At 41.2% G+C, this 14,638-nt stretch overlaps 8 non-coding genes across 8 annotated transcripts; all 8 read left to right on the top strand.

The window, feature by feature from the left end:
• Window positions 1-7,680: 7,680 nt before the first annotated feature.
• trnaa-cgc (transfer RNA alanine (anticodon CGC)) lies at window positions 7,681-7,752 on the top strand. Its single transcript has one exon. It is a non-coding gene; the product is annotated as a tRNA-Ala (tRNA).
• A 535-nt stretch (window positions 7,753-8,287) lies between these two features.
• On the top strand, window positions 8,288-8,359 carry trnat-ugu (transfer RNA threonine (anticodon UGU)). The gene has a single exon. It is a non-coding gene; the product is annotated as a tRNA-Thr (tRNA).
• Window positions 8,360-9,764: 1,405 nt separating this feature from the next.
• trnaa-ugc (transfer RNA alanine (anticodon UGC)) lies at window positions 9,765-9,836 on the top strand. Its single transcript has one exon. It is a non-coding gene; the product is annotated as a tRNA-Ala (tRNA).
• A 535-nt stretch (window positions 9,837-10,371) lies between these two features.
• On the top strand, window positions 10,372-10,443 carry trnat-ugu (transfer RNA threonine (anticodon UGU)). The gene has a single exon. It is a non-coding gene; the product is annotated as a tRNA-Thr (tRNA).
• Window positions 10,444-11,847: 1,404 nt separating this feature from the next.
• On the top strand, window positions 11,848-11,919 carry trnaa-cgc (transfer RNA alanine (anticodon CGC)). The gene has a single exon. It is a non-coding gene; the product is annotated as a tRNA-Ala (tRNA).
• Window positions 11,920-12,454: 535 nt separating this feature from the next.
• On the top strand, window positions 12,455-12,526 carry trnat-ugu (transfer RNA threonine (anticodon UGU)). Its single transcript has one exon. It is a non-coding gene; the product is annotated as a tRNA-Thr (tRNA).
• A 1,405-nt stretch (window positions 12,527-13,931) lies between these two features.
• trnaa-cgc (transfer RNA alanine (anticodon CGC)) lies at window positions 13,932-14,003 on the top strand. The gene has a single exon. It is a non-coding gene; the product is annotated as a tRNA-Ala (tRNA).
• A 535-nt stretch (window positions 14,004-14,538) lies between these two features.
• Window positions 14,539-14,610, top strand: trnat-ugu (transfer RNA threonine (anticodon UGU)). Its single transcript has one exon. It is a non-coding gene; the product is annotated as a tRNA-Thr (tRNA).
• The last annotated feature ends 28 nt before the right edge of the window (window positions 14,611-14,638 follow it).

Below are 14,638 nucleotides of genomic sequence, written 5' to 3'. Positions count from 1 at the left end.
ATAAACATCTGGTCCTCTCAGCTACTCCTATCCTGCACCAGTTGGGCTTCATGCCACCCAGGGACTCAAAACCTAACAACAGGGGAGAACAAACACATACTGGAGAAGAAGAAACCCATCATAAAGATGTATAACAAGGAACTGTGGTGTGGGATTGTAAGATTATTCTACTCCTGCCCACAGCCATACCATGGGTCATCCTCAGTCAGTCTAATCCTCCCCTGAAAGCATGCTTCAGTATCAGCATCTCCAACTGGAGCATCAAGCAAAGGCATCATCACTGCCCTGAAGCCTTCACCACATCTGTAACAGACTTCTTAAAACACAGTATGATGCAAGCAGCACAACACGTCAAATAACAAAAATTAGGGTCAGAAATCCAGTAACCACCATTCTAGTGTACTTACCAAAACCAGGCTCCCACTAAAGAGAACAGGCCAGACTCCTCCACCCCCGCCATGGTCCTCATCTCAGCAGATAGTAGTATATCTAAGGCCCTTAGTGGGCTTGATGCACTATCTGGACTGGTGTTATTAGGAATATACGTGCAACATTGTTCACCGAACATCTTGCATACGCCCCCCTGACTGGCAAGAAGCATATCCAAAGCAAGTCTATTCTGTCTGGCAACCCTAGATGTGGCCTCAAACTGTTCAGACATACCAGTGAGTGCATCACGGGGGTAATTAACAAAACGCTGTTGATCATAGTAGATGTAATGAATCCATGCAGTCTGTCTTGCATCCACTATGGCTGGACCTATAATCCATCATTCCTGCCCAAGGCCTGAAGCTCATGAGGAACCCCCACCGGCACTCCAACAGGTTAGTGTGTATGTCAACTACATCCTCTGTCCATGGAGCACTACTTCTATGTCTCCCATGGGATGGAATGTTTTCCGGTCCCCTGGATACAGAACCCAACAACTGTTCAGCAGTAACATCAACAATGGTCAGTGGAATTATCAAACTGGTCAGAGCACACGTACCTTGCCAGTCTCCTCTAAGAATGAGTCTCAGCACTCTTTTGGGTCCACAGATCCACCACACATCAGCCAGACCACTAGTTTGGTTTAGGCCTGTAACTGGCCAAGTGGAATTAATGGTTATGTTACTACTGCAATCAGCTTCAGGCAATCTCCCATAATCAATGCCATTACCTGTACCCGTGATGCAACTGTAATTGCCCCCATATGCCTCCACACCCCAAGGGGCCCGATGAGGAGGTACTGTAGGAAACAGAAGGCTCAGAGGAACAGAGAGTTGAATTGGCCTCAACCAGGTAAAAACCTCTCAGAATACACAACCACCCCTCCTTTTCTCCTATAGCAAATGGGTGTGTGGCCAGAAGAGGTCTATCATGACCAATGTTTCATGTAACTCATGCAGTCCTTTCTTTTCAGGGTCTTAACTGTATACCTCATATAAGAAAGCCACAAATTGTCCCTACCAATAACACCAGTCTCAGTGCCTAATTGATCAATAGCTGAATAGTCTAACATTAATTACCTGAATGGGATTTTTTAATACAGTGGTGGCAGGTTCGGTCCAGGGGTGGTAGAGGAGTGTGTCTGGCCCTGGTTCATCTGGGACCTCTGGTTTTGGCAGCACCTTAATAGAAAACACACCCATCGTGTCTGTCCCGGTCCTTTGTAGTCCGAGGGTGTAAGTGCCTGCATCAGAGAGCTTAATAGTTTTGATGGTTAGCAAGATTTCATCACCTTTACAAAGTTCAACAGTGCTCCCAGGTTTTCCCATATCATGAAAAACCTATCCACCTTTGTGGGATCCCCTATGCTATAAGGATACCCTCTCTTCCAATCCCAGAACTGTCCCAAGTCGGTTATCCTGTAATCCCCATACGGACACCCTCCCAATTTAATATAATTTCATTTATAATTTTCGTCCACTTGTTCTGTAGACATACATTCAGCATTCCACGGGTCAGAACCTGGAATCCGCTGGTACATCACCATCTATTTCCATCGATTTCTCCAGAGTCCTGGAAATAAGGCCTCATACACAGCGAGTTAGACAACAGCCCCATAAAACTAAAACAGTCACACAGGTGAATGTAGCCCATAATACAGTGATCATAATATTTTCCCCATTTTCTAAACATACTATCAAACCCAATTAATCAGAGAAGTATCCACCCCAGTGTTTTCTGTCAACCCGTGAGCCAGGGTGGTCAAACCAGCTGAGGCTTCAGGTACTGATTCATCCGGAGCTGTGTTATTTGGGATGTCACCCACGATAAGACCGCTCAGACAAACAGCTTCCATGTGAAGCCCCACCCTTTCCCCGAGAACACATCACTTAGCAAGAGCCAGACACATCTTCACTTCTATGAACAAAAACAGGGGTGACAGGACAGGGAGGATTTTCTTCATTCGAGAGATGGCCCCCGGAATTCTGTTAATTCCAGTTCTCCTCTCGAACACTGTTTATTGTTCGATAGTGTCAGTGTGTCTTACCCTCCCACCGTGCGATATGAATCCGGGTAGCTCTTTCAGCTAGCTGCCACCAGGAGACCTTGGTATGGTCCCCCCAACAAGCCTCTGGGACTGGATTGAGTGACTTCACCTGAGGTTCACCTATAATGCATAAAATGCTGGACATACAGGCTTGGTTAACAAACAGTTTCTCATGTTTGATCTGATTCTATCTTTAACTTCTATGCCCATTTGTTAACTATATATTTTTTTAAATATTAGTTTCTTATCCAATAGGCCCCATCCTATCCTAGACCACAATTTACCTATCCCCCTTTTGATACCTGGCTCTGCCCAGGTAACAACCTTACCTACTCTAAATAATGACTTAGGTAAGATTAGTATATTATCCTTCTTGTTCTGACATCATCATGTAGGAGCGCCCCTTTAATTTTCCACATGTCCAATTCTCCCTTTGTCTCCACTCAGTGACTGTTATCTACACACTCCGTTATCTTTGCTCGTCCTGGCTCCCTTCTAAAACTTCTCCTCTCTGCTCTCCAACCGTCAAGGTCTCTGCAGTGCGGGGGAGGGCTCATCTGTCTGCCTTTTCCCATGTTTCCACATTTTAACTAAATGTCCCACTGTTTGGCTTTATCTAAACTCATGGATTTTTATTTTTAGAAAAACATGTCTATGGTGGCAATTACTAAAGTCTTTATATAGGTTAAGTAAACTCCACTATAATTAAGTTACCTTAAAAAACAAATTAAATTAAAAAAAATATATATATATATTTTTTTTTAAACAGTATTACCCATGACCACAAATGTATTATTCAAATGGCACCCCCTTGTGGCTGATCAGACCACCCGAGAGAGCCATGAAATCCGGTCACGGGTTACACCATCCCCCCACATTCGTGTTCCATACCATATTAGACATATTAAAGAACCCTTTATCCTTAAAATAAAATAAAAATTACTTGTGTAATTAAAACTCATAAAATAAAAAACTCATAAAGGTTCCATATGTGAGCGTGCCTCTTTAAAATATCATGTCTCTGGGAACATGGAAATCCCCTTAACCCAAACATTTACTACAAAAACAAAACCTAATAATTATGATAATCCCCTCAAACTCAAATAATTTGTCTCGATGTTTCATGTCTTATTCGTGTTTCTCCAAATTTTCTCCCAAAAATACTTCTTAAATACCCAGCCATTAGACAGACATACACAACTGTGATAAATGTGCACTGTCCCTTTAACATAAAAACCTCAGCCTGCAATCCACTCTGCGGGCCTTTCATAGTTCTCCATAATGAAAACAGATTCTAATGTTAGTATACCTTGACCTCCTGTTTAATTTCAATGATGTTATCTGAACAATCAAACCAAAATCAATACCCGGGAAGTACTTGTATAAATGAATTAAAATAACTAAATAATTTGGTTAGAACACCACTCCCGTCTTACATCGACCACACCCTTCGCCCCGTACCTAGTGTACAGCTTATCTATTACTCAGTGGCTCAATTAATGTTTAACGTAAGTATGTTCAGATGTTGATTATGTAATTCTACAACATTAGTATAGTTCAAACCTCATAATATAAATCCGCAAAAAGAAATTTGCGTTAATAGAGTTTAACACTCTTTCCAACAGTCATGCACCCCCCTCAATATTCTATGATATAACTCTCATCAGCAAGCCTGCGACTTTTTCAACATTCTCATCGGTTCCAGCTCCAACTGAAACACCTCATGTACCACACTCGCTTTGTCCCCGACCTCATTCATATCGATATTAGTCCCCGACTGAATATCAAGCGTGTTTCATGCACAGGATTTGATTCTTACAAATCTTCATTTACGCCAGTAAGCAGACCAGTCTGCTTTCCTTGTCTCTGGCCTCCTGCTACGTCCCTCTCAACTCACATTCCATTGTTTTCAGCTGGGCCCCTGTTGGCGGCCACCCCCCTAGATAACCTGCTTGTGTCCATTTTAACTTCAATCCCTCCCAAACTTTCTTTATAGGCTTCCATTGTTCCTGTCCCCCTGATCTATATTCAATTTTTTGTTCTAGGAACTCATTAAACCTCAGCTTTGGAGTATTGGGGTTCGCCATTGTGAATTTGCTTTAAACGTAATTTAATTTAATTCAATCGGAATTTAATCGTAGTTTTAATCGAAATTCTCTCCTTCTATCTGAATATAGTTAGCATATACTTCGCCCGACGTTGATTAATGCCCACGAGGTATTCGAAGAGACACTATTGCTCGTGCTCTGCCTTATCTCAGAGCTTCTCCTTCGTATATTCAGGTTGAGAAAAACCGCATGGGTTTGTATAGCATTATGGAGCGCACAACCAAGGGATCTATTCGACTATTTAGTCTCAATATTTAAATATTATATTCAGATATTATTTCAATTATACATCAGTCATTTCATTCCTGATTATACATGTATACATGTACCTATTAACATAGGTACATACAATATAGAAGTTTCGGATTTATCCAATATCCCTTATTATAATTCTCTCTCTCTCCCTCTATCTAACCACCAACAATCTTAATGGAAACAATTACAACCACATTGCATTTTAACATAACATAACATAAACAGTTACAAATAGACAAAACAAGACAAAACAGCACGTTATATCTCTGACCCCTGAAAGCCGATCCTTATCAGTGAATTTCTATCAGACTGAGCCGTACCGGACCACAGGATAAAATTACAACTTATCCCCTTCGGCGCCAGATTTGAAGAATAGTAATTAGCTATCCCCTACTGATCTCTATTCCTGATCCCTATCGAGCTGACCCCTATCAGAATTATTACACCTGTCCGACCCCTATCGGTGAATCTCTATCAGACTGAACCACACCGGGTCACGGGTCCCAAAATTACAATTTGTCCCCTCGGCTGCAGATTTAATGAATAGTAATTAGCTATCCCCTACTGATCTCTATTCCCGACCCCTATCGGAACTATCAAAGACAAAACAGTGATCACTCATCATTGAAAGCTAGCAGACTGTGCTGACCGGGTCACGGGTCCCAAAATTACAATTTGTCCCCTCGGCGCCAGAGTTAATGAATAGTAATTAGCTATCCCCTACTGATCTCTATTCCCGACCCCTATCGGAACTATCACACATGTCCGACCCCTATCGGTGAATCTCTATCAGACTGAGCCGTACCGGGCCACAGGATAAAATTACAATTTATCCCCCTCGGCGCCAGATTTGAAGAATAGTAATTAGCTATCCCCTACTGATCTCTATTCCCGACCCCTATCGGAACTATCAAAGACAAAACAGTGATCACTCATCATTGAAAGCTAGCAGACTGTGCTGACCGGACTGATATCTCATCAATGATTTAAATCACACCGGCCGTCGCCGGTTCGTTACTACATATGTTCACATACACTGTTATTTCGACTCGTCAGCAAATTATAAATTTACACAAGAATTCATACTTACTCGGAAAAACTGATAAAAATTTGGACAGACTATTCGACAATATGCAAAGTTTGATTTAACAGGCTTTTGCTTACCTTATTTTTTTTTTATGGTGCACCTTGAAATCAGTTTTCCGAGTTGAGCAGAATTGTTGCCCTCCCCCGAAAGTCTTCACCCGTCTTTCTTATTTATTTAATGAATCGTCCTTTCCCCAACTCGCCTTCTCCACACCCAAATCAACTCACTTCGACTGGATCGTTAGTAAACTATACTCTGCTACCATTTCTGTTAGTAATTGGTTATGTAGACGGACGAGTCGGTCAAGGATCGATTCAGACAAGGTGGTAAATTGTATGACAAGCTACAGTTTATTCAGAGTGAAGATATCTAGAACAGCGTAATTACGGCTCTCCCGCTGGTTCGTACGGAAGCGCAGACGAAGAAGAGGCCGTTACAATCAGTACACCACTATTATATAGAAAAGAAAGTAGGTTGATTCTGGAAGATCGGATCTTTGGATTGGTTCAGCTGGGGTGTAGTCTGTAGTCTTCCGCCATTGGCTCAGTAGTCTGTCCGTCATCGTAGAATCCTCTTCGGGCATTCAACGTTCAGAGACAACGGAGATCATGTGTGTGTGCGCTGGTTTTGGCCATTAGTGTAATGCGGGAGCTATCCTGTAGGGGACCCCACAGGCTCAACTCTGAGTGGTAGCCCCCCCTTAACAATAGTTTGGTCACCTACATAAGAATTAGCATTTCTCTACACCACTACGACCTGTATGCTCTAGTCGGCTGGCCCTCGCTACATATTCGTCGCCAGACCCACTGGTTCCAGGTCATCTTTTTAGTCTATGCTAGGTAAAGCTCCGCCTTATCTCAGCTTACTGGTCACGATAACAACACCCACCCGTAGCACGCGTTCCAGCAGGTATATCTCACTGGTCATCCCCAAAGCCAACACCTCCTTTGGCCGCCTTTCCTTCCAGTTCTCTGCTGACAATGACTGGAACGAATTGCAAAAATCGCTGAAGCTGGAGACATATTTCCCTCACTAACTTTCAGTGTTGCCAACTTAGCGACTTAGTCGCTGTATTTAGCAAGTATTCAGACCCCTCTGAATACTTGCAGACATTTTCATTTTACTCACTTTTTGTCTCTTCCACAATGTTATTCCTCACTCCTACAGTGTCCATCACAATTACATGCACATGGACAATTATGCAAATTAGGTGATGACATCATTTAGCAACTTCTAGTGACTTTTAGGACAGCCAATAGCTACTTTCCTTACTGAGGTGTTGGCAACACTGCTAACTTTAAACATCGGCTATCTGAGCAGCTAACTGATCGCTGCAGCTGTACAAAGCCCATCTGTAAATAGCCCACCCAATCTACCTACCTCATCCCCATATTGTTTTAATATACTTTCTGCTCTTTGCACACCAGTATTTCTACTTGCACATCATCATCTGCTCATCTATCACTCCAGTGTTAATTTGCTAAATTGTAAATACTTCGCTACTATGGCCTATTTCTTGCCTTACCTCCATTTGCACGCACTGTATATAGACTTTCTTTTTTTTCTTCTATTGTGTTATTGACTGTACGCTTGTTTATTCCATCTGTAACTCTGTGTTGTTGTTTGTGTTGCGCTGCTTTGCTTTATCTTGGCCAGGTCGCAGTTGAATATGAAAACTTGTTCTCAACTAGCTTCCCTGATTAATTATAGGTGAAATTTAAAAAAATAAGAAAAAACCATTTCTTTCCCAGAAAGGGGATTTAGCTCAGTGGTAGAGCGCATGCTTCGCATGTATGAGGTCCTGGGTTCAATCCCCAGCTACTCCATTCAAATTTTTGCAATGGCCCATCTCCTACTTTCCAGAATGTTGAAATTCTCAGCAGGAAACAGAGACGTGCTAAATAATTTGCTCTTGTAATCTGAAGAACATGTGTTCAATCCCTGTTCGTACATTTATGTAACAGAAGTGGCATGGTTGCCAACTTCAATTGCATCATTTTCAAAAACTGAAGTTCATGGGTTAGATGACTGTCCATACTTGCGTGTATTTAGAATTGCTGCTATCATTTCATTGTAGTTTCAATGGAGTAGTGTATATAAAAAGTACATTGTATTAATATTGCATTTTATCTGCAAATAAAATTGGATCGAAGCTCAGAGGGGGAGTGCATGCTATTTTAGTACTTGGTTCAATCCCAAGGTTCTCCACTGAGTATTTGTGTGCCAAATTCACATTACACAACTCCTACTTTCCAGAATGTTGAAATTCTCACAGGAAACAGAGATGTTATTTGTGTGCCAAATTCACATTACACAACTACTACTTTCCAGAATATTGATAAATATCTTGCAGCATAGAGTGGCATGGTGGCCAAGCGGTAAGGCGTCGGTCTTGTAAACCGAAGGTCATGGGTTCAAATCCCATCCGTGCCTTACTGAAAGATAGCTGGTACCATGGGAAGGTTCTTTCACTGGAGGACTTTGAAGAAAAAAAAAAGTTCTCAAAATGGCAACCCTGCTATTATATAGTAAGGGGATGTACCTCTACGGTAGAGCTAATACTTGAAATGCATGTGCTCTGAAGTGAATCCCAAAATTTTCTGATGAGTATATTTAGTTGTGAAATTAGCTTTTGCACAACTCTACTTTCCAGAATGTTGACATTTTAAGAAGGAAATAGATGTGCTAAGTCATCTGTTTTTGTAAACTGAAGCACATGGGTTCAATCCTGGGTTCAAGCCTTGTTCGACGTTTATGGAAGCTAGATGATATTATGGAAATGTACTTTCATTAGAACAGTGTAAAGAAAGGGTCAATTGTATTGATATGGCCACTACGACCTGTATGCTCTAGTCGGCTGGCCCTCGCTACATATTCGTCGCCAGACCCACTGGTTCCAGGTCATCTTTTTAGTCTATGCTAGGTAAAGCTCCGCCTTATCTCAGCTCACTGGTCACGATAACAACACCCACCCGTAGCACGCGTTCCAGCAGGTATATCTCACTGGTCATCCCCAAAGCCAACACCTCCTTTGGCCGCCTTTCCTTCCAGTTCTCTGCTGACAATGACTGGAACGAATTGCAAAAATCGCTGAAGCTGGAGACATATTTCCCTCACTAACTTTCAGTGTTGCCAACTTAGCGACTTAGTCGCTGTATTTAGCAAGTATTCAGACCCCTCTGAATACTTGCAGACATTTTCATTTTACTCACTTTTTGTCTCTTCCACAATGTTATTCCTCACTCCTACAGTGTCCATCACAATTACATGCACATGGACAATTATGCAAATTAGGTGATGACATCATTTAGCAACTTCTAGTGACTTTTAGGACAGCCAATAGCTACTTTCCTTACTGAGGTGTTGGCAACACTGCTAACTTTAAACATCGGCTATCTGAGCAGCTAACTGATCGCTGCAGCTGTACAAAGCCCATCTGTAAATAGCCCACCCAATCTACCTACCTCATCCCCATATTGTTTTAATATACTTTCTGCTCTTTGCACACCAGTATTTCTACTTGCACATCATCATCTGCTCATCTATCACTCCAGTGTTAATTTGCTAAATTGTAAATACTTCGCTACTATGGCCTATTTCTTGCCTTACCTCCATTTGCACGCACTGTATATAGACTTTCTTTTTTTTCTTCTATTGTGTTATTGACTGTACGCTTGTTTATTCCATCTGTAACTCTGTGTTGTTGTTTGTGTTGCGCTGCTTTGCTTTATCTTGGCCAGGTCGCAGTTGAATATGAAAACTTGTTCTCAACTAGCTTACCTGATTAATTATAGGTGAAATGTAAAAAAATAAGAAAAAACCATTTCTTTCCCAGAAAGGGGATGTAGCTCAGTGGTAGAGCGCATACTTTGCATGTATGAGGTCCTGGGTTCAATCCCCAGCTTCTCCATTCAAATGTTTGCAATGGCCCATCTCCTACTTTCCAGAATGTTGAAATTCTCAGCAGGAAACAGAGACGTGCTAAATAATTTGCTCTTGTAATCTGAAGAACATGTGTTCAATCCCTGTTCGTACATTTATGTAACAGAAGTGGCATGGTTGCCAACTTCAATTGCATCATTTTCAAAAACTGAAGTTCATGGGTTAGATGACTGTCCATACTTGCGTGTATTTAGAATTGCTGCTATCATTTCATTGTAGTTTCAATGGAGTGGTGTATATAAAAAGTACATTGTATTAATATTGCATTTTATCTGCAAATAAAATTGGATCGAAGCTCAGAGGGGGAGTGCATGCTATTTTAGTACTTGGTTCAATCCCAAGGTTCTCCACTGAGTATTTGTGTGCCAAATTCACATTACACAACTCCTACTTTCCAGAATGTTGAAATTCTCACAGGAAACAGAGATGTTATTTGTGTGCCAAATTCACATTACACAACTACTACTTTCCAGAATATTGATAAATATCTTGCAGCATAGAGTGGCATGGTGGCCAAGCGGTAAGGCGTCGGTCTTGTAAACCGAAGATCATGGGTTCAAATCCCATCTGTGCCTTACTGAAAGATAGCTGGTACCATGGGAAGGTTCTTTCACTGGAGGACTTTGAAGAAAAAAAAAGTTCTCAAAATGGCAACCCTGCTATTATATAGTAAGGGGATGTACCTCTACGGTAGAGATAATACTTGAAATGCATGCGCTCTGAAGTTAATCCCCAAATTTTCTGATGAGTATATTTAGTTGTGAAATGAGCTTTTGCACAACTCTACTTTCCAGAATGTTGACATTTTAAGAAGGAAATAGATGTGCTAAGTCATCTGTTTTTGTAAACTGAAGCACATGGGTTCAATCCTGGGTTCAAGCCTTGTTCGACGTTTATGGAAGCTAGATGATATTATGGAAATGTACTTTCATTAGAACAGTGTAAAGAAAGGGTCAATTGTATTGATATGGCCACTACGACCTGTATGCTCTAGTCGGCTGGCCCTCGCTACATATTCGTCGCCAGACCCACTGGTTCCAGGTCATCTTTTTAGTCTATGCTAGGTAAAGCTCCGCCTTATCTCAGCTCACTGGTCACGATAACAACACCCACCCGTAGCACGCGTTCCAGCAGGTATATCTCACTGGTCATCCCCAAAGCCAACACCTCCTTTGGCCGCCTTTCCTTCCAGTTCTCTGCTGACAATGACTGGAACGAATTGCAAAAATCGCTGAAGCTGGAGACATATTTCCCTCACTAACTTTCAGTGTTGCCAACTTAGCGACTTAGTCGCTGTATTTAGCAAGTATTCAGACCCCTCTGAATACTTGCAGACATTTTCATTTTACTCACTTTTTGTCTCTTCCACAATGTTATTCCTCACTCCTACAGTGTCCATCACAATTACATGCACATGGACAATTATGCAAATTAGGTGATGACATCATTTAGCAACTTCTAGTGACTTTTAGGACAGCCAATAGCTACTTTCCTTACTGAGGTGTTGGCAACACTGCTAACTTTAAACATCGGCTATCTGAGCAGCTAACTGATCGCTGCAGCTGTACAAAGCCCATCTGTAAATAGCCCACCCAATCTACCTACCTCATCCCCATATTGTTTTAATATACTTTCTGCTCTTTGCACACCAGTATTTCTACTTGCACATCATCATCTGCTCATCTATCACTCCAGTGTTAATTTGCTAAATTGTAAATACTTCGCTACTATGGCCTATTTCTTGCCTTACCTCCATTTGCACGCACTGTATATAGACTTTCTTTTTTTTCTTCTATTGTGTTATTGACTGTACGCTTGTTTATTCCATCTGTAACTCTGTGTTGTTGTTTGTGTTGCGCTGCTTTGCTTTATCTTGGCCAGGTCGCAGTTGAATATGAAAACTTGTTCTCAACTAGCTTACCTGATTAATTATAGGTGAAATGTAAAAAAATAAGAAAAAACCATTTCTTTCCCAGAAAGGGGATGTAGCTCAGTGGTAGAGCGCATGCTTCGCATGTATGAGGTCCTGGGTTCAATCCCCAGCTTCTCCATTCAAATTTTTGCAATGGCCCATCTCCTACTTTCCAGAATGTTGAAATTCTCAGCAGGAAACAGAGACGTGCTAAATAATTTGCTCTTGTAATCTGAAGAACATGTGTTCAATCCCTGTTTGTACATTTATGTAACAGAAGTGGCATGGTTGCCAACTTCAATTGCATCATTTTCAAAAACTGAAGTTCATGGGTTAGATGACTGTCCATACTTGCGTGTATTTAGAATTGCTGCTATCATTTCATTGTAGTTTCAATGGAGTGGTGTATATAAAAAGTACATTGTATTAATATTGCATTTTATCTGCAAATAAAATTGGATCGAAGCTCAGAGGGGGAGTGCATGCTATTTTAGTACTTGGTTCAATCCCAAGGTTCTCCACTGAGTATTTGTGTGCCAAATTCACATTACACAACTCCTACTTTCCAGAATGTTGAAATTCTCACAGGAAACAGAGATGTTATTTGTGTGCCAAATTCACATTACACAACTACTACTTTCCAGAATATTGATAAATATCTTGAAGCATAGAGTGGCATGGTGGCCAAGCGGTAAGGCGTCGGTCTTGTAAACCGAAGATCATGGGTTCAAATCCCATCCGTGCCTTACTGAAAGATAGCTGGTACCATGGGAAGGTTCTTTCACTGGAGGACTTTGAAGAAAAAAAAAAGTTCTCAAAATGGCAACCCTGCTATTATATAGTAAGGGGATGAACCTCTACGGTAGAGCTAATACTTGAAATGCATGCGCTCTGAAGTTAATCCCCAAATTTTCTGATGAGTATATTTAGTTGTGAAATGAGCTTTTGCACAACTCTACTTTCCAGAATGTTGACATTTTAAGAAGGAAATAGATGTGCTAAGTCATCTGTTTTTGTAAACTGAAGCACATGGGTTCAATCCTGGGTTCAAGCCTTGTTCGACGTTTATGGAAGCTAGATGATATTATGGAAATGTACTTTCATTAGAACAGTGTAAAGAAAGGGTCAATTGTATTGATATGGCCACTACGACCTGTATGCTCTAGTCGGCTGGCCCTCGCTACATATTCGTCGCCAGACCCACTGGTTCCAGGTCATCTTTTTAGTCTATGCTAGGTAAAGCTCCGCCTTATCTCAGCTCACTGGTCACGATAACAACACCCACCCGTAGCACGCGTTCCAGCAGGTATATCTCACTGGTCATCCCCAAAGCCAACACCTCCTTTGGCCGCCTTTCCTTCCAGTTCTCTGCTGACAATGACTGGAACGAATTGCAAAAATCGCTGAAGCTGGAGACATATTTCCCTCACTAACTTTCAGTGTTGCCAACTTAGCGACTTAGTCGCTGTATTTAGCAAGTATTCAGACCCCTCTGAATACTTGCAGACATTTTCATTTTACTCACTTTTTGTCTCTTCCACAATGTTATTCCTCACTCCTACAGTGTCCATCACAATTACATGCACATGGACAATTATGCAAATTAGGTGATGACATCATTTAGCAACTTCTAGTGACTTTTAGGACAGCCAATAGCTACTTTCCTTACTGAGGTGTTGGCAACACTGCTAACTTTAAACATCGGCTATCTGAGCAGCTAACTGATCGCTGCAGCTGTACAAAGCCCATCTGTAAATAGCCCACCCAATCTACCTACCTCATCCCCATATTGTTTTAATATACTTTCTGCTCTTTGCACACCAGTATTTCTACTTGCACATCATCATCTGCTCATCTATCACTCCAGTGTTAATTTGCTAAATTGTAAATACTTCGCTACTATGGCCTATTTCTTGCCTTACCTCCATTTGCACGCACTGTATATAGACTTTCTTTTTTTTCTTCTATTGTGTTATTGACTGTACGCTTGTTTATTCCATCTGTAACTCTGTGTTGTTGTTTGTGTTGCGCTGCTTTGCTTTATCTTGGCCAGGTCGCAGTTGAATATGAAAACTTGTTCTCAACTAGCTTACCTGATTAATTATAGGTGAAATGTAAAAAAATAAGAAAAAACCATTTCTTTCCCAGAAAGGGGATGTAGCTCAGTGGTAGAGCGCATGCTTCGCATGTATGAGGTCCTGGGTTCAATCCCCAGCTTCTCCATTCAAATGTTTGCAATGGCCCATCTCCTACTTTCCAGAATGTTGAAATTCTCAGCAGGAAACAGAGACGTGCTAAATAATTTGCTCTTGTAATCTGAAGAACATGTGTTCAATCCCTGTTTGTACATTTATGTAACAGAAGTGGCATGGTTGCCAACTTCAATTGCATCATTTTCAAAAACTGAAGTTCATGGGTTAGATGACTGTCCATACTTGCGTGTATTTAGAATTGCTGCTATCATTTCATTGTAGTTTCAATGGAGTGGTGTATATAAAAAGTACATTGTATTAATATTGCATTTTATCTGCAAATAAAATTGGATCGAAGCTCAGAGGGGGAGTGCATGCTATTTTAGTACTTGGTTCAATCCCAAGGTTCTCCACTGAGTATTTGTGTGCCAAATTCACATTACACAACTCCTACTTTCCAGAATGTTGAAATTCTCACAGGAAACAGAGATGTTATTTGTGTGCCAAATTCACATTACACAACTACTACTTTCCAGAATATTGATAAATATCTTGAAGCATAGAGTGGCATGGTGGCCAAGCGGTAAGGCGTCGGTCTTGTAAACCGAAGATCATGGGTTCAAATCCCATCCGTGCCTTACTGAAAGATAGCTGGTACCATGGGAA

This window comes from Oncorhynchus kisutch, unplaced genomic scaffold, assembly GCF_002021735.2.
Source record: "Oncorhynchus kisutch isolate 150728-3 unplaced genomic scaffold, Okis_V2 scaffold2480, whole genome shotgun sequence".
NCBI lineage: Eukaryota > Metazoa > Chordata > Actinopteri > Salmoniformes > Salmonidae > Oncorhynchus > Oncorhynchus kisutch.
Note: the sequence above shows the minus strand (reverse complement) of the source record. Positions and strands in the feature narration are given on the sequence as shown.